At 39.0% G+C, this 20,875-nt stretch overlaps 1 protein-coding gene across 37 annotated transcripts in view; it reads right to left on the bottom strand.

Moving 5' to 3' along the window:
• Nucleotides 1-20,875, bottom strand: part of DLG2 (discs large MAGUK scaffold protein 2) — a 2,369,976-nt gene that overhangs the window by 673,828 nt on the left and 1,675,273 nt on the right. The window lies entirely within an intron of this gene.

Below are 20,875 nucleotides of genomic sequence, written 5' to 3'. Positions count from 1 at the left end.
AATACTGGACCACCAAGAAAAAGGATTGGTTTCTAATTTGTGGTCAACCAGTTGCTTCCAGGACCTTTTTCTAAAGGAGATTTAACTGTTCATTCTTTCTTAGCCATCATATTCAAAGGTCTCCCCAGATCGTCATGCTGTTATTTGGCAATAACAGTAAAAAAGTCAAATACTGAGCAACAGCTGCTTCATTTAGTCTTCTTAACAAACCTCTAAACAAGTAGATTCTATTTATAAAAGAAAACTGAGGCTTAGGTTGTGCTTTCAACTTCTATGTGACAGTGCATCCTTTTCTACAAAGGGGAAAATTCTAGAGATTTTCAATCATGAGAAAGATTTGTATTTCTAAAACAAATACTAAAAATGAACCAGAATCTCTGAACTATAGTTAAAATTTTTAGAAAGGCGCATTTAACTAAAGGTCCTTATTCATCTTTAGCACAGACCGAGGGGCATCAGAAAGATACATCCCTTCTAGCCTAGGAGCATCAGAAGTAAGTCAAGAAGATTCAGCTGGCCTGTCAGCCACATGAATGTTTCATTGCAGGCTGCTTGGTGGTTGCAAATTGAGCTTCTCTGGGTGAGAACTCTCATTTTGACAGCATGTTTCAAAAGGAAGAGAGGGCTGAATTGGTGAGGAGAAAAAAAAAATTACTTAGTTAAGACCAGAGTATTTTTATATTTCTTAAGTTTAACCAAAACATTTCCAGGGGAAATTGAAATGGGAGCTGGTTTGAAGAGTGAGCCACATGGATACATGAAGGTGTGCTGACATGAAGAGATCTAGAAAGAGAAGGTACAATTCAGAGGGAGGAAAATGGTAGGGATGAAAAGCAAGAGTGTCGCAAAGTATCGGGTTGGCCAAAAAGTTCTTTCAGGTCATTCGTAAGATGTTATGGAAAACCCTGAATGGACCTTTTGGCCAACCCAATATAAAGGCTATTATGTGAAGATTAACGAGCCTTTCTGACATTAATCTTACAACTTCTATTATAGTACAACAAAGGGGAAGGCCGTAAAGGCTTTTAGCTCCCAGGACTCTCACCTAAGTCTCCTAACCCACACTCACTGTTCAGCCATGCCTTATTCAGCTTCTCTCATACTCGCTGTGTTCCAGCCAGTAACTTACTTACTAAGCCACTTTCTACCTTTTGCCCCTACCAGTTTTCCTGCCTGGCATGTTCTTTTCTTATGCTTCATAAGGAAATGATATATTTAAAGAACCCTTACACTTAATAACTCAGTTTAATCATCAACTCTTGAAAAGGTCCTCTTTGTTACTTAATAACTCAGTTTAATCATCAACTCTTGAAAAGGTCTTCTTTGTCCTCCCTGTCAATTTCCATCATTGCTCACTGCACTTATCTTCATAGCCCTTCATAATTTGTATGCCTGTATACATGAACATATGTGAATTTATCTCCCTGTATATTATTAGTTTATATTCTGTCTCTCTCAAAGAAATAAGTGCTGTGAGAACAGAGCACTTATACTCACCAATGTTGGTTGGGTGTTCTTGGGTAACTAATTTAAACTTAAGATTTAGTTTCTTAAATCATAAAACAGGGAATAGTAGTATCTAATAGTAGTATCTTTCAGGATTGGTCAGAAAAAAAGTCATGAAATACAATCTTAAGTACCATTCTTCCTTTTATTTTGAAAGAATTCTAAAATAATCCCACATGCAATATCCCACTCACAGTTTGAAAAGGAGGTGATCCTAAACTGGTTTTGTTAGAATTAGAGATGCTTTCTCTTCAACTTAAGTTTAAAAGACAGGCCCTCTCTGAGTTGACTTAGAGCTCTTGACATATGCCTCCTTGTAAGGGTTGGACTGTAAGGGTCAAAAACCTGGATGCTGCCTCCACCAGAAAAATGTAAAGTGAGAGACTTTACATTTACTAGAGTTATTTCAGCTTCCCTCATAGCTCAGTGGTAAAGAATCTGCCTGCAGTGCAGGAGACCTGGGTTCGATTCCTGGGTCAGGAAGATCCCCTGGAGAAGGAAATGGCAACCCACTCTAGTACTGTTGCCTGGAGAATCCCATGGACAGAGGAGCCTGGAAGGCTACAGTTCATGGGCTTGCAAGAGTTGGACATGACTTAGCAACTAAAGGGAGAGAGTTATTTCAATTAGGAGCAGAGTGAAGCTTGGGTGCTGCAGTGGGAGACAGCTGAAATCCCTTGGACAAAAGGAAAATGTGCATATTTCCCATGGACTAGATGTGGGTCTAGAGGTGAGAAACTGGTCAAGTTTCCTTATTTAGGGGATTATATTCAAGAGGACTGCCTGCAGCTCAATAGAGGGGTGGACCACTGGACACTGAAGACTGAGGAATCAAATACGGCCATCCAAGGAAGTCTTGCTTCCATCCAGAAAACCACAGTCTTAAGACATCAGGAGAAGCTCAAAGGAGCCAACAAAAGCCCCAGGAAGGAGAAATCATCAGATATTATACATATGCCATCCTAAGGGTACTGAAATCACACTGCAATAAACACAGCCCCTAAAACTATGTCCTTTTCCCATGATCACTTGCTTCCCATGTTGAGCAAAAAAGGCTCATCACTGCAGATTTTTTGGGGTCTGAAGCAAGCTGGAGCTGGAGAAGTGAAAGATATTTTAAATCAGACAAGAGCTCAGAGGTTTTTACATTTAACTATGTTAAAATTATGGGATCATCAGACCAAGGAAAATTTTAATTATTATTCTAAGTAACCAATCTGAGACTACATTAAAAGTTGGGGTAAATTTAGCCTCAGAGGGCTCTGTGGGAGGTCAGAGAGAGAAAAAATAAAGTTGGTTTCTGCCTTTACCTTACTAAATCTAGTTCATTCAACAAACTAGATATAAATGTGTATGGAATACTTCACCCAGCATTGAAGTTCAAGGAATGGTTCAAGGATCTAAACGTTTGGTACACAGCAGGTGGTTGATATATTTCTCGGCTCCCACTTTCCAATGCCAAATTCTCCCCAAGATATAGCATTTCTGAATAATTTTGAAGCTGTTCCTTGAATATTTCCCTGTGTATTTCACACTATAATAACTTTCACTAAGTCCTTTATAGAAAAAAAAAAAAAAGCCTAGATGGGGTGGGGTGGGGTGGTCTGAGTCTTTCCTCAATATGATTTAGGATGAAAGAGCAATGAGGTTCTGGGAAGCAGCCTCACCTAAAGGTTAAAATGCAAGAGCAAGTGGATTTGCGCCTGGTGGACTATATTCACAAACCAACAGGAGACAGCAAGTAGCCAGGGAACAGTAAAAGGGTTAGAATCATGGGCCCTCCATAAATCAGAAAGGGCATCCTGGAATGAAGTGTGTTTGGGAGGGAGACCACCTCATGCCTTTTCTGGGGGACTTTTTTTTTTTTTTTTTTTGCTGTAGAGTTATTTAAAGTGGCTGTATCTGTGGATTTTGCTTCATGCTCATATTTACCAATTAATCAAATGCAAACTCTTCTTTCTTTGCTTCCCATCCTCAAATGTAGATTCTCATAGGTGAACAGGGCTTAAGAGATAACCCAGTTGAATCTCCCCTGTAAAATGACCCTTATAGCTTCTCCCTGAACCCCTGCAGCAACAAAGAGCTCGCCAAGCACATGACAGGCTCTGCGCTTTAGCATCAGGTAGTTCTCGTGCCTTTCTTTCCCCAAAGCCAAGGTCTGCTATCCAATTACACCTACCTTTTCTAGTTCTGCCCTCTGTATGAACAAAATTCTTTCATATGACAATTCCTTAATATTTGCATTTATTCAACAAACATATATTGAACATTTACCCCACGTGAGCTTCTGTTATAGGTACTTGAGGATACATCAATGAACAAAACAGACTTTTCTGCCCTTGTGGGCTTACTGTTATTGCTGTTAGTCACTAAGTCCTGTCTGACTCTTTGGCTACCCCGTGGACTATAGCCAGGGATGTTTCTCTGTCCATGGGGATTCTCCAGGCAAGAATATTGGAATGGGTGGCCAGTCTCTTCTCCAGGGGATCTTCCTGACCCAGGGACTGAACCCACGTTTCCTGCTTTGCAGTCCAATTCTCTACCTCTGAGTCACCTGGAAAGCCCTATGGGCTTATATACTATAAGAAACAAAGGGATAAATTCTTAATACAATACCTGCTGGAGATATTGCCCTGAGCATAAATTAAGCCGTCAATAAAGTGAGGGAAAAACCCTCATGAATATCAGTGGGGGCCGTGTGCTAGGCAGAAAGAACAACAGGTACAAAGCCTCGGGCAGAAAAACACTTAGAACCTTCGAGTTCAATAGCAAGAGAACTCATCTGACTGAAGCCTCAAGGGCAAAGGGAGATTGACATGGGATGAGGTCAAAGAGGTAACCAGGGGCTTGCAGACTATGGCGAGGCACTTCATTTTGATTAACTGGGGAAGGAAGCTGGTGGATAGTTTGAAGCAGAAGGTTGAGTGAATATGATCTGGTTAATTAAAAAATAGTCACTCCATCTGTTGGATGGAGAATAGACTGTAGAAGCGGCAAAGCAGAAACAGAGAGGAGTTTAACACGCTTACAGCAATCTATGTTAAGATATGATGGTTTGGATGATAGCAGGAACAGAGTTGGTGAAGGATGACTTGATTTAAGATTTATTTTGAGAGTATAGTTGACAGGATTTGCTAATGAATTAGATGCAGGATGTGAGTCAGAAAGATAAATCACGGATAGCTCCTACATTTTTGTAGGAAACTGGGTACCATTTCCTGTGTGAGGCAAGACTCAAGGAAGAATTGGGTTTGAAAATAAAATGGGTGTGTTTTATAGAAGTCAATCTTGAAATGCCTATTAGATGTACATCATGAGCATCACTATGTTAAATATACAGTATAGGGATAAAATTTAAAGTTGTAAGACCAGATGAGAAAACCTAGGAGGACAGGTTGCCGAACAACCAAGGAGGTGTTGTAGGGAATTCTAGGCTTTAAGAAACCCTCTATCATTTCCTTTCTTAAACATATTTTTGTATATCTTCACAGACAAATTTTGAGAGTTCAGTTCAGTTCAGTTGCTCAGTCGTGTGTGACTCTTTGCAACCCCATGAACTGTAGCACTCCAGGCCTCCCTGTCCATCACTAACTGCCGGAATTTACCCAAACTCACGTCCACTGAGTCGGTGATGCCATCCAACCATCTCATCCTCTGTGATCCCCTTCTCCTCCTGCCCCCAATCTTTTCCAACATTAGGGTCTTTTCAAATGAGTCAGCTCCTTGCATCAGGTGGCCAAAATATTGGAGTTTCAGCTTTAATATCAGTCCTTCTAATGAACACCCAGGACTGATCTCCTTTAGGATGGACTGGTTGGATCTCCTTGCAGTCCAAGGAACTCTCAAGAGTCTTCTCCAACACCACAGTTCAAAAGCATCAATTCTTCAGCACTCAGCTTTCTTTATAGTCCAACTCTCACATCCATACACGACTACTGGAAAAACCATAGCCTTGACTAGACGGACCTTTGTTGACAAAGTAATGTCTCTGCTTTTTAATATGCTGTCTAGGTTGGTCATAATTTTGAGAGTATATTATTGGAAAACCACAGTAGCTTTTTCCTGGAAAAATATCTGATATCCTTCATGAAAATGAAAATTTATTGCTAAGGACTGGAGAACCAAGGTAGAAAAAATAAGCCAGAAGCTTCAACTTATTTTATTAAAAAACTGCCTAATGGGTCAAATGTTTCACTCTAACAGATGTCCCATCTAATGCTGTTACTGATATTAACTGAAAGCCACTATAAATACAAGTGGCAAGAGTAAAGCTGGAGCTTTTCACAATTCACTACTCCATCTTCCTTGATACTAATCTTAACAGTTGTGTTTTATTCCTGAGAAACTGTATTGAATTTAGAACTAATGTCCAGAATAGCTTTGGCTTTTTCTTAAGTTTTCTTAAATGGCCAAATGTTTTCTTGAGAAAAGTTCCAAGAGAAAGGCCTACCTGAGTTTTAAAAGTTGTGAATTACAACACTGAGGGACTATACCAGCTAAGTTCATGAACAAAATAACCAGGCATGATTCCTCAGTGAGGAGATCACAGCACCTTCTGTGAATGAATAGACACTAATTTCCAAGTGCTGAAGGCAAGATTCAGAAGGGGAGCAATTCAGTTTCATCAACTGTTTGGTGAGTTGCCAGACACTCAACTGCTATATTTTGCTTGCTAGCACTCATCCGCAGTATAACCCCTCTGAAGCCTGATCTAATGGAGACATCAGGAAGTGATCACTACCAGTCTTTCCTGGACCATCTAGAAAGCTTGTTGCCAGTAACAGTCTAGGATGGAAATGCATCTGACAGATACTCAAGCAAATGAATACACTGCTGTGCTATTTAGAGAAGTGAGGAAATCCATGCGATAGTAGAGCTAAAAGATGCTTTTATCAGTGAATGTCAGCGCAGAGTCTCGAAGGGTTAGTTTCCTCTCAAGCAAAAACGGAAAACATCAATTTGATTTTAAATTTAGGCATAGAGGAGAGATACTTCTGAAAATTATGCACCTTTTGTTCTAACATTGCTCTCCTGCACCAAAGAGCTGTGCAATGCTCCAATTCATCAGAAAATCAAAGTGCAAACACCTGGGGGAAAAAATAAAATATCAAAGAAAGAACAGTTGGAGCTTTTGAAGACAAGTTCCATTAAAAAAGGTTACTTTCTTTTTATGAGAAAATAATAGATTTGACAGATAGCGAAAACAATATTTTTGATCCATCCTGGATCAAGCGAGATGTACAGATTGTTTTAGTTGGCATACTGTTTGTTTGGCATACTAATTTAAATGTATATAAAAACTTCGTTCAAGACTGTTCTGATTGAAGAATTGTACTTTTAAAGGCTCTAATGATTATATCACGGAAATTGAGGGGGAGAGGGATCTTTTTGTTTTGTGTTCACCTTTCTGCATTCCCTGATCCTTGGTGAGAGATTTTAAACTAGATGTTTGTTGAATGAATTGAGCTGAATCTACTTAGCATTTCTCTTCCTAGTCAAACATCTTTCAGGATATATATCAAGTGGTGTTTCTTTCCATTTCTTCATACACTTTAACACTTTTAGACTTACAAATGTCAATATTAAGTAATTTTTTTATGACTGGGTATCATTTTATTGTATACATTTTACATTTTATTCCAGAAAAATAAATCTGCACTTTCTAAACTGTGAATTCTATTTTGTTGGCAGGCTGGCTACCGTCCGCAGGGTAGCAAAGAGTTGGACATGACTGATGCAACTTAGCATGCAATGGCAAGTTCAACTATTCTGAAAAAGAGAAGGCTACCATCTTGGTGTTCTCTTTTCCAAGATTAAGTGGTATCAGTGAGAAAGAAGTTGGAGTCTGTCAATTACCAACAGTTTCAGGAGGGGTATTGGAGCCTTGCTAAACCTCTCTGCTACTGCTTCTTTCCTCTATCAAAGTTTTTGAATATATTGCATTGTGTTGTGCTTCATGACTTCTTTCATCACTGTTTGCATACATTTATGGTTATTAATTTTTCTTGTGTTTATTTTATGAATTATTGAAGGAGAGAATTTCTATAAGCAGGTAAGATTAATCTGCTCTAATAATCTGGAAACCAGTTCTTTAGTAGTGTATACAATCTTCTTGGTGTAAAACTTTGCCTTCAGGCATGATTTTCATTTTTGTCTTTCTATTAGTTCAATATTTAGTCTTTCCTTGAAACTGCGGGATTCATTTTATTTCTAGGTATTCTGGGCAACATGCTTCCTTGCCAAGTTCTATTTCTAAGAATTCCATCTGTCTACCTTCAAGTCACCTGTAACTGACATAAGGAAAGGGTAGCTAACATGAGGATCAAATGAGTTATTATTAAAATGATATCAATAGCTCTAAGCCCAGCTTAACCATATTTTTAGAGATAAATCAAAATTTATAAATTTACATTGAGTTAATTATCCTAAAATAGAACATAAATAGAATATTTAACTAGCTACAATCTTGTTATGAACCAACAAAAAGAGTCTTAAAAACAATGCTTACACAATTTTATATTCTATTACATAATCAGAAGCTTCCCAGGTGGTGCTAGTGGTAAAGAATCTGCCTGCCAATGCAGGAGACATAAAAGACACGTGTTCTGTCTCTAGGTCAGCAAGATCCCCTGGAGAATGAAATGGCAATCCATTCCAGAACTCTTGCCTGGAAAATCCCACGGTAGGAGGAGCCTGACAGGCTACAGTCCATGGGGTTGCAAAGAGCTGGATATGACTGAGTGAGTAAGCAGAAGCAGCACAAATAATTAGAGTGTGGAGTTCATGTAAAGAACTCTATTCTGGGGGACTTCCCCAGTGGTCCAGTGGCTAAAGCTCCATGCTCCCAACGCAGGGGGCCAGGGGTTCAACCCCTGGTCAAGGAAGTAGATCCCACATGCTGCAACTAAGACGCAACACAGTCAAAGAAATAAATAAAAACAAATTAAAAAAAAAAGAACTCTATTCTCCACGGTCTACACTTAGAAGCATATCAAAGGATCTCTCTATGTAATTCTGTGTATTGTTATTTGGGTAGGATGTTGCCAGACTTGAGAAAATTAGTTAAGATGAAAACAGTTAAAAAAAAAAAAAAAAAAAAAGGTCTGAATTATCACTCTGTATCACGAATGATTAATAAATGGGATTCCTTATCCTAAAAGAGAGAGGCATAAGAGGAGACCTTGTATGAAGGGCTCTTCTATGAAAAGTTGTCTTCATAGCTGTAGAGGGCAGAAATAACACTGATGGACAATTAAAAAAAATGTCCCACTTTCAGCTCAATTATAGGGGGGAAAAATTCAGTGATTGGGTCAGTCTCCCAAGGGAATAGCTATAAAGTATTGGCAATTTGTTTCCTCCCAAAGCGTTAAAGTAGAAGTTGAAGTCTTGCTCAAGACTTCCTCATAAAAGCCTATGCATATACTTACGTGATGGTATTTACAATTATCTATGTATGTGTGCATTTCACACACTATACTGGGACCACTATCTCCCTTGAGGGCACACTGGGTCTCTATGTCCAATTTTTAGTCAAACACAGTCAGGGGGTGTTCAATTAATATTTTACTAAATACATGAGTGGATGTGTGTATTTTCAGAGATTAGAATATTTGAAAAATAGGAATTCTTGTACAACAAAATGATCATGATTTTTAAAAACGGGTACCACAATTTATTCACATGAATGGATCTTTGAAGGCTAAATTTTCCTGACTCAACTACTCATGAACATTCAGTGAACAGTTTTAGGTTCCGGGGCAGCAGCTACTGAACTCTTTCTTCCTCAGACTACTGGCCTATATTGAACAAACAATGTATGTAATGATTCACGGCTCTAAGGCTCTGAATCACCTAGAAAAATGTGCCTCACCTGTTTCTTTTGTTATTTTTAGTCTTCCCTTTTCCTGACTGCTCTCTTTTTATTCTCAACATTTCCTAATACTGTCTTTAATATGACGATTTCCTACTTACGGTGGATTTTTGGTGGGATCTCATAATTGGTTAGCCCATAGAAGATTCCATGTTTAAAAAGTCCTAAGTTGGCTTTCTTTGTGGATATTAAGAGCAGAGATGTTCTCTTTCCTAGTAACTTTCTGTAAGGGATGATGTGTCAATCTGGCCGCAATTGAATTATGCTCAGAGACAAAGTCTATGTAGTACGAGGCTTTTGACTGACAGCTAACGGCACTCAGAGTCACGGTCCGTGAATAAAAATACTGCAATCTTTAATTTTATCAGATCTCAATGTTCCAGAGAAGGAGAAGAATTTAATGTACACTGGTTGATGAGTTGGAGAACCAAAATGGATTTAGTTAGGGGACTGTGATGAATTTAGCATGAAGTCGGTGCCAGCCAGCAGAAAAGGACTGCATTATTTCAGCCTAGGTGAATGCCAGTTTTCTAAGAAGGTACTTGGGAGGAAAGCCAACAATCTTTGTTTATTGTCATTTTTTTGATTTAGTGCTTAGAACTACCTGGCTTAATAAATGTTTTTGAAATAAAATATTTATTGAGTGAATGGACAATTATTTTCTGCACATACTTGCTTCTTGAAAACATAAACAAATAAGGAGAACACTTTAAAATTATTGGGCACTGAGATGTGCCAAGTATCTCACTAAATGCTCACAGTAACCAAGATGACTTCGTATGCCCATTTTACAGTCAGGTAAAGCAAGGGTTTAAACTTAGAGTCTGTCTAAAACCTAAAGTCTTTTCATGAAGCTGCTTTGCTATTGATCTTAAATTAGAAATATTTATAGTCACAGTATTTATCATAGCAACACACTTCCTCTGAAAACTTTTAAAAATACTATACATACAAATGGATCTATATACAAAGCAGAAACAGTCTCACAGACATAGAAAACAAGCTTGTGGTTACTAAAGGGGAGGGTGAAGGGGGATAAATCAGGAGTTTAGGAGTATGGATATTGACAGATATCATAAAATAGACAAGCAACAAAGATTTACTGTATAGCGCAGGAAATTATATTCAATATTTTGTAGTAACTTATAATGCAATATAACCAGAAAAAATAGCTGAATCACTTTGCTGCATATCTGAAACAAAATATTGTAAATCAACTATACTTTAATAAAAAAATTGAAAAAATCTTATACAAGTAAATATTTACCCGAACAAATATTCATAGCTAGGTAAACAGCATTTTCTATGTGAATGATAAAATTTAGAATGTCAAAAACTGGACTACATCTAGTACAATGCATTTTTTTATATCTGAAGTTTTCACAGTAAAAATAATTTTGACTTTCAAGAAGCCATTGATAATAAATTCTGTTAAAAATCATGAGCCAGCTTTAAACAGCAAAGAAAAGAAACAATGACTACATCTTAACCTCAAGGGGCAAATGAGAGGTGTGATATACTCCTTAGTTTCCAAAAGGATTTAGCAAATAGAACTAATTGTTTTACTCTCCTATAATGTTATAAGGTACAGAACAGTGGGGACTAAAGCAGAAAAATTGTAGTTTGTTTTTTCATGAATAAATAATTTCTTTAAGGCCTCAGGAGAGAGCTTTTCTACAGATGTCATTACGAAGACCGACCAAATATCAGCTTGGAGAAAGAACCTCCTAACCCATAAGTGATATGCATTTCATTTATCCAGAAATAATGAGAAACTAGCAATGGACACATTCAAGAAATTCTACAGGAAGTGCCTGGGAACAAAGTGAGCTCATCAAGGTCTTAGGGAAAAATCCGAATCAACTTTTTGGCCAACCCAATATATTGTCCTTTGTTCAGTTATTAAAAAAAAAAAAATTGTCCTTTGGGAGAATCAGAGAGTAGTGATGTAGTCACAATTTACTTCCAAGAAGACTATTTTCTTGGCTTAACATAGAGTTAGGCATTTTCTTTTTGACCATGAACATTATATTTCAGCAGAAAGTTGCACTGCACGTGCACTCAAGCATATCCTTGTTTCCTCCAAAAGAACAATTTGGGTAGCTCAAAAGGACTGAAAAAAGTTTAGCACAAAAAGGAAAATGTAGTGTCTTGAGACCTCATGCCAAACAGCTGAATTTGCCATTTGTGATTATTAAGAGTCATACCATTATTCAGAAAGGCCCTTTACCACAAAAGAGGTCTACCTACCACTTAGAACTCAGGTCCTGGGACAGGGGCCTAAATAAAGAGTAAATGGTGCCTTGCATTGAGAGACACATTTCTATGTACATTTAAAAAAATGAATATACATTACAATTTACCTCGTGGCAAGAAAGGGGGGAATGTACAGTAGATGGTTGGATGCCAATAATCAAAATTGTTGCATTACCTTTGTGTTCAGTGTTTGCCCAGTGGTCTGGTGATCTGTTTGGGTATGAAGAGCTGAATTCTGGACAACTGAAAACTCTGCTAATCTAAATACTCCCCAATTATCAAGGTCAGGTGGTAGTTGTCCAACTTGTTACAAAATGCCATCAGCAATATTATACACGGACAGATGGAATAAAAATAAGAATTTCAATGGAAAATATCCTGTACTAGGTTGTAAGAATGGTGCATTCAATTTTGAATTAAAATTTTAGCTCATTCATCCCATTTTTTTCTCTTTTTTTGGCAGTGCAATGCAGCATATGGGATCTTAATTCCCTGACCAGGGATCAAATCTATGCCCCTCCGCATTGGAAACTTGGAGTCTTAACCACTGGACAACCAGAGAAGTCCAAAAATCTTCGCTCATTCAAATGTTCATGGGGCTTGCCTTACGTACTCAATACCTGCAGCTGTAGGTTTGTATCCCAAATGTTAAAAGTTGTGAAAAGGTTAATTTACCAAATGCCAGATGAGGAGTTTCTCATCTTTCAACTTTGAGGAAATTTACTCTGTCCATGTTATTGTCAAGAGAGAAAAGACAAGAACAGATGGAGAACAAGAACAGATGAGAGAAAAGAACTGTGCACGCAGAGATTGAGACAAGCCATAAACTTTATCCCAGTTAGATATTTGAGAAAATGTCTGTAATATCAAGGGCATGCCGAGAGGATATTTAACCAAGCTGGACAATAAATCTGTCATGTTGGTTATTAAGAAAAAATAAAATTAAAAATCCTCAATAATTTGGAAATTGCTTTTTGATTAATTGGCCTGTTAAGCAAAGTGCTAGATACTTTAAATGCTATTTATTCCAAACTCTTGAACAGATAGTTTCTGTAAGGTATGATAAAAGAGGGGGTCCATGCAAGGATGTTCCTCATAAGCAACAGCTATTGGAAGTTAAATCATTCAGCTTCCATCTTGTCCACTCCTTTTTCCCCCTGCCTTACTTCAGGGACAGGCATGATCTGTCTTGGACCCGACTCTCTCTCTCCATCCCATATTCCTCCCACTTATGACACAGAGTTTGGTCACAGACTAAGCTGGGGATTTGCACTTCCCTATTAAGTGTTCATTAAATGCTTCAAATTTAGCACAGGCCAGGGTAGAGATTAAAAACTCAGTGTCTTAAATGTTAGGTTTTGCAACTTGTTTATCTCCTTAATTTGGGCTATTGATATCTCTCTTTTCTGTAGGCTATGAGTTACTTGGAGGGCCTAATAAGAAAAAATTGAGAAAAAGAAGAGAAAAAAAAACCCCAAAGTATTTTAAAAGCTCTTAGAAGTGAAAGACTTTCTGAGTGGATCAATTAGTGATAGCTTTGTGGAGGAGACAGAATGTGAGAGTTAGACCATAAACAAAGCTGAGTGCCAAAGAATTGATGCTTTTGAATTGTGGTGCTGGAGAAGACTCTTGAGAGTCTCTGGACTGCAAGGAGATCAAACCAGTCAATCCTGAAAGAAATCAGTCCTGAATATTCATTGGAAGGACTGATGCTGAAGCTCCAGTACTTTGGCCACCTGATGTGAAGAGCTGACTCACTAGAAAAGACCATGATGCTGGGAAAGACTGAGGGCAAGAGGAGAAGGGGGTGACAGAGGATGAGTGGTTAGATGACATCACTGACTCTATGGACATTAGTGAGCAAATTGTGGGAGAAAATGAAGGACAGGGAAGCCTGGAGTGCTGCAGATCATGGGGTCACAAAGAGTCAGACATGACTTAGCAACTGAACAGCAACAACAACAAAGAACTGAACTGGCTTGGCTCTTAGAAATGGAGAAGATTTGACAGGTAGTGGTCACAGTGATAAGGAAAAGCATTCAATGGGACGAGCAAAGGCTTAGAGGCAGTAGAGCATGGCATACGTTTCAGAAATTGTACATAACACAGTTTAGCTGGAGAAGAAGGATGAATAGAGAAGAGAGAAGAAAAGACTGAAATTAAATGCTGTTGCTGGAGAGGGAGGTTATAGAGGATATGAAATGATATAACAGGAAATTTAGATTTTTATCTAGGGCCAGTGAAGAGCCACTAGACACTTTTGAGCAGGGGAATCAATTAACAGAGCTGGGATTTTTGGAAGATTAACCTACAAGTGTATGCAAATGGAAGGGAGGGATTCGAATGGAGTCTATTACAGCAGATAAAACAAGACATAAGGAAGATATGGACACCACAACAATGGCAATGGAGATTTTACACAAGAGACTAGTTAGCTGGAGGTAAGTTCCAAAGGACATAATGCCTGATTTAACAAAGGTGGCCAAGAAGAATGAAGAATCAACAGAAAAGGACTTTGAACATTTTAGTTTGGAAGAGTGGGGCAATCTTTAATAGAACTTGGTCTTCAACTAGCTATATTATCTTAAAGCAACACACATCTTAGAAGGAAATGCATTTCTTCTATAGGTTTAGGGTTTTTTGGCTCAGACCACATAAATCAATGGTCTCTACATGTTTAATTGTCTCGTTCCTGAGAAATTATGACTTGGAGTGTCCTTGGGAAAGTCACTAGAAAGATTTTTATTATGAACCTATTTCCTGGGAAACCGCATGCACACTTCGTATTTTCTTCCTTGTATATTTTTGGTTGCTTGGCAAGTCTAAATGGATTTGCCTAATCACAGCTTGCTATACGTGATTAGCCATTTTTTTTCTCAACTGACTGCCCGCACACAGACACCCCAGCTGCTTGCAATGACCAAATCTCTGAGGGTAGGGAAATTTTTATATATTGTTAAGAGGAAGCATTCTAAATCAGTGCTGCACATTACCCAAATATTCCTTACTGAAATACATGGTCATAAATTATCAGCCAGATGATTCTAGTCAAATAATGAGAAGATCAGTACCACCATAAGGCCATAAAGACAAACCACATATGTCAAAGGTCATCTCAGAAATAGTCGCTGTACAACAGATGGAATAAACATAAGAGTATAACTTGAAAAACTATAAATTCTACTACAAATTATTTTTTCAAGGAATCCCTTAACATTTTACCTATACAATGAAAAGAAATACTGTTTACCTTCTGTCTCATGTAAAAAGAAATAAACAAAACCAAAAATAATCCCCCCAAATCATCTGGACATTAAGAATGTCTATAAAATCAATCTATCAAATGTTTATATAATTGTTCAAAGTAGCTGAAGTAGCCATAGTCATCACTTTTATATTAAAAATTACTGGTAAAAGTAAGAGAGTCAGTTGTTCAGATATTTTCCCAACTCCAGATATTTGATAGAAAATGGGGAAAATGCAGAATATTAACAGCGTTTTCAGACAGATGTTTTCCAATTCTGCCTCTTTTCAGAATCATCACAGTCTTTCCAGTGTGCCCAGCATTGTCCCCTAAGGGTTCCCCCACAGCCTTCCCCATCTCACAAATGGCACCTCAATCCATTCAATGGCTCAGTAACAAGACAGTCTCATTCTTGGACAAATGCCACATCTAGATTATCAATAAGTGGCAATGCCACTATTTGGCAAATGCCAATATATCTTCACCACATACTTGAAAACTTCACTTTTCTCTTCCTTCTCCAAGTCACCCCTAACTGTCTTTGTTTCTATTCTTGGCCCCTTCAATGCATTTTCTTCACAGTAGCTAAGTACTGTGAAGAACTTAAAAACAACACACTTGACCGTCTCACATATTGGCCATTTTGCAAGAACTTCCCATTGCACTTGGAATAAAATAACAAATCTGCAAATATGGTCAACAAAGATGCACATGATTTGGCCCCTGTTCACCCTGACAGTATCATTTCATGTCCTTCAGCATCCTGTCATTCAACTCCAGTCACAACTGATGTCTTTTAGTCCTGGAAGGTATGAAGATCCTTCCTGCCCTGGGGCCTTCATACGCACATGCTTTCACTCTGTCTAGATGCTCTCCTCTACTCTTTATCCATCTAGTGTCTGGTTTCACTTGTATCTCAAAGTTTAGCTTAAGTGGCACTTTCTCAGAGAAGTCGTCTTTGACCCATTACCTGATTGGTGCCTCCTTACAATCATTCATGTTCATTCATAGCATGTTTCCCAATTTATATTATCGGTGTTTTCTACATTAGACCATAATCTTCTTGAGCAAAAATTCTCCATTTTTTTTGTGAATCCTCATTGTCTGGGTCTGTGTCAAGTCCACAATAAATGCTTAATAAATGTTTGTTGAATCACTGAAGAAGGAAATTAATGAACGCAGTCAGCTAGCTCTGTATTATATACTCATAATTGAAGCTAGCTAGCCCAGTTGGCTAGAGTGTTGATATTTACTATTGAGAATGCCCACATGCTCAGTGAAGGGAAGATAAAGTTCTGAAAGCACATATTAAATTTTAAATTCTCTGGAGCATTTTGGCTCTTCTGATTAAGATGAATCACATCTTTCTCTCTGCTCGATTCAATTGGAATCATGGCTCAAGTTCAACCACAGAGCTGATTTCATTCTGTCTAGCACTAAAATGAGTTACCTTTATGTTTTTCTCTCCCATTAGAACTTTCTAATTCTCCCATTAGTAATACATCTGATTCATCTTCATTGTCTCCACTGCATAAGGGTTTCCATAGTACAAGATTAAATATTGGCAGAAATTAAAAAAAAAATAAGATCATCATTCAAAAATAAAGAATTACGAGATGCCAAGGGAGGTTAAGACTAGAAGGTATCATCAGATTTAGTGTAGAATCCAACTTAATCATTCAATTTACTCTGATTCAACATTTCCTTCAAGGCACAGGGAAAGGCATCAGGAATTCAAACAGTGATTAAAACAGTTTGTTTCTCTGTAAATCAATAAGCTTTATCCAGAGAAACAAATCCTCATCGGTGACTTTTGTATGGTGACAGGACGAAAAGGTAGGACAGACCCAACAGAATCTCAACAGGACCAACAGGTCCACAAACCTCTACAGCAATTTGGCAGGAGCCTGCTTTCAGGGATATAAAGTTAGCTCTAACAGTTTCCTGGTTCTCCTCTCCCTAGTAGAACAAGCCTATCACCCATATGCTGTGTGTGTTCTTTCATTGGGTTATTGCCTGGGTATTCTTGGTCGATTTAAGCTTACCTGTCTCCCCACCCTCTTTGTTTCTTCCCAGGGCTATTTCACTCCTGGCTCAAAGGAGAAAACAGTTCCGATAGAAATAAACCAGCCAGAGGGGGCTCTAGTACCAAAGATAGAGATCCAAAATAATGTGTTCCTGATCAAATGAAGGAGTTTTGCCTATTGATTCCCTAGAATCTTTAAGTGCTCTGCTGAGCAGCTGAGGCCATAGAATGACTCAGGTAGCAGGAGGCCTGCTAATGGATGGTAATGCTTTGCTGAGTTCTTGAAACTGGGATTTGCCTTAAGGCTATACTGAACAATTGCTGTTAATTTAACTGTAGAAGTATCTACCTGTTATTTTAGCATATCTTTTTAATTTAAATATCAGATGCTTATAAGTTTTAACTTTAAAACACATGGCAAATATGAAAATGTGTAGAACAGAAAGTCTTTTCTTGCATATCATGGGACATTGGTGTGGAAATGCTTTACTTCTCCACACCCTCAAATTAATTCTGTGATTTTAGTGCATTTGGATTTAACTTATCAGGGAATTTGGTTCGTTTATTAGATTACCAAACAATTGTGGCAAAGGGTGAAACCATACGTTCGGTTCAGTTCAGTTCAGTTCAGTCGCTCAGTCGTGTCCGACTCTTTGCGACCCCATGAATCACAGCACGCCAGGCCTCCCTGTCCATCACCATCTCCCGGAGTTCACTCAGACTCATGTCCATTGAGTCCGTGATGCCATCCAGCCATCTCATCCTCGGTCATCCCCTTCTCCTCCTGCCCCCAATCCCTCCCAGCATCAGAGTCTTTTCCAATGAGTCAACTCTTCGCATGAGGTGGGCAAAGTACTGGAGTTTCAGCTTCAGCATCATTCCCTCCAAAGAAATCCCAGGGCTGATCTCCTTCAGAATGGACTGGTTGGATCTCCTTGCAGTCCAAGGGACTCTCAAGAGTCTTCTCCAACACCACAGTTCAAAAGCATCAATTCTTCGGTGCTCAGCCTTCTTCACAGTCCAACTCTCACATCCATACATGACTACTGGAAAACCATAGCCTTGACTAGACGGACCTTAGTCGGCAAAGTAATGTCCCTGCTTTTGAATATGCTGTCTAGTTTGGTCATAACTTTTCTTCCAAGGAGTAAGCGTCTTTTAATTTCATGGCTGTAGTCACCATCTGCAGTGATTTTGGAGCCCCCCAAAATAAAGTCTGACACTGTTTGCACTGTTTCCCATCTATTTCCCATGAAGTAATGGGACTGGATGTCATGATCTTCGTTTTCTGAATGCTGAGCTTTAAGCCAACTTCTTCACTCTCCTCTTTCACTTTCATCAAGAGGCTTTTTAGCTCCTCTTCACTTTCTGCCATAAGGGTGGTGTCATCTGCATATCTGAGGTTATTGATATTTCTCCTGGCAATCTTGATTCCAGCTTGTGTTTCTTCCAGTCCAGCATTTCTCATGATGTACTCTGCATATAAGTTAAATAAGCAGGGTGACAATATACAGCCTTGACGTACACCTTTTCCTATTTGGAACCAGTCTGTTGGTCCATGTCCAGTTCTAACTGTTGCTTCCTGACCTGCATATAGGTTTCTCAAGAGGCAGGTTAGGTGGTCTGGTATTCCCATCTCTTGAAGAATTTTCCACAGTTTATTGTGATCCACACAGTCAAAGGCTTTGGCATAGTCAATAAAGCAGAAATAGATGTTTTTCTGGAACTCTCTAGCTTTTTCCATGATCCAGCGGATGTTGGCAATTTGATCTCTGATTCCTCTGTAGCAAACTACAAATAACATATATGTGGCTTCCCTAGTAGCTCAGTGGGTAAAGAATCTGCCTGCTGTGCAGTAGACCCAGGTTCAATCCCTGGGTTGGGTAGATCTCCTGGAGAAGGAAATGGCTACCTACTCCAGTATTCTTGCCTGGAAAATCCATCCCATGCATAGAGGAGCCTGGTGGGTATACAGTCCATGCAAAGAGTCAGGCAAGACTAAGTGACTAATACATACACTCACTCACTCACTCACACACTCACACACTCACACACACACACACACACACACACACACACACACACACCACACACATATTGAATACTTGTTGTCAATTTGTGCCAGGTACTACTCTAAACACTTAATGTATATTGACTCATTTAATCCTCACAATATTTCAAGGGGCAAGTGCTATTATTATCTGCATTTTGTAGATGAGAAAATTAGGCTCAGAGAGGTTAAGAAATTTGACCAAGGTCAAATGGCTAGTGAACTGCAGAGCTAGGGTTCCAGCTCAGATACTTTGGAGTTTGCACTCAACCAGCAAGTGTTCCTGCTCTGTACTCATCAGATATTAAATATTTAATTCTCATAAATCCAATGGGATGCTACCATTGAAAGCGCAAGTGTTAGTGGCTTAGTCATGTCCAACTCTTTGCAACCCCATGGACTGTAGCTTGCCAGGATCCTGTTTGTGGAATTCTCCAGGCAAGAATATTGCAGTGGGTAGCCATTTCTTTCTGCAGGGGATATTCCAGACCCAGAGATCAAACCAGGGTCTCCTGCATTGCAGGCAGATTCTTTACTGTCTGGGCCACTAGGGAAGATCTCTTTATGATAGCACCAGGAAGCTACCATTATGGTCCCCATTTAATAATAAGAGGGGCTGATCTAGCCAATGTCACTGTGCTAGTAAGTGGCTGAGCTAGGCTTTTAAACTCCATCCTGCCTGACTCTTAGGTCTGAGATCTTAAGTACCACCCACTAGTACCTCCCAGAGAAGGTTGTATGCTTATTTTTTTTTTAAGTCACATGTAGCATTAGAGGGCTTCCTTGGTGGCTCACTGGTAGAGAATCAGCTTGCCAATGCAAGAGATGTGGGCTCAATCCCTGGGTCGGGAAGATCCCCTGGTGAAGGAAATAGAAACCCACTCCAGTATGCTTGCCTGGGAAATCCCATAAAAAGAGGAACCTAGTGGGCTACCGTGGGATTGCAGAAGAGTCAGACACAACTTAAAGACTAAGCAATGACAACAATAATAGCATTAGAGATTACACAGATTTTAAGGGCAAGAGAAATAATTTATTAAAAGAGTAGAGTGACTCTCTCGGACACGACTGAGCGACTTCACTTTCACTTTTCACCTTCATGCACTGGAGAAGGAAATGGCACCCCACTCCAGTGTTCTTGCCTGGAGAATCCCAGGGACGACTAAGCCTGGTGGGCTGCCGTCTACGGGGTCACACAGAGTCGGACACGACTGAAGCGACTTAGCAGCAGCAGCAGCAGCATAGTGACTCTCTAGTCATAATCTTTGAAAATAATTAAATACTTTTAGGCTATTACATTTTTATAAAACATCTGTAATACTATTAATGTTAAATGTCATCATTCTGAAGAGCAGAGCTCAAAGTTCTCTTCTTAGAAATTCATATGATTCATTTCACTGTTCATATGATTTCCCAAAGTAACTGCAGTTATCTCAAGAGATTTGTGAACATTTCAAAAAATAAATTTTAACTTATTTAGACTATTGCAAGTATAAAATGTTATGTTCAGTTCAGTTTAGTCACTCAGTCATGTCCGACTCTCTGCGACCCCATGAATCGCAGCACGCCAGGCCTCCCTGTCCATCACCATCTCCCAGAGTTCACTCAGACTCATGTCCATCGAGTCTGTGATGCCATCCAGCCATCTCATCCTCGGTCATCCCCTTCTCCTCCTGCCCCCAGTCCCTCCCAGCATCAGAGTCTTTTCCAATGAGTCAGCTCTTCGCATGAGGTGGCCAAAGTACTGGCGTTTCAGCTTTAGCATCATTCCTTCCAAAGAACACCCAGGGCTGATCTCCTTTAGAAACGCTATGTAGTACTTATTAAATAAAATGGGTAAAAGTACTATCAAATCAAAACTAATCACAAGTATCATAAAAATATAATAATTATTTTAGGATAGACTATTCAAATGATTATTTT

The sequence above is a fragment of the Ovis aries genome, chromosome 21 (assembly GCF_016772045.2).
Source record: "Ovis aries strain OAR_USU_Benz2616 breed Rambouillet chromosome 21, ARS-UI_Ramb_v3.0, whole genome shotgun sequence".
In the NCBI taxonomy this organism is placed as follows: Eukaryota; Metazoa; Chordata; class Mammalia; order Artiodactyla; family Bovidae; genus Ovis; species Ovis aries.
Note: the sequence above shows the minus strand (reverse complement) of the source record. Positions and strands in the feature narration are given on the sequence as shown.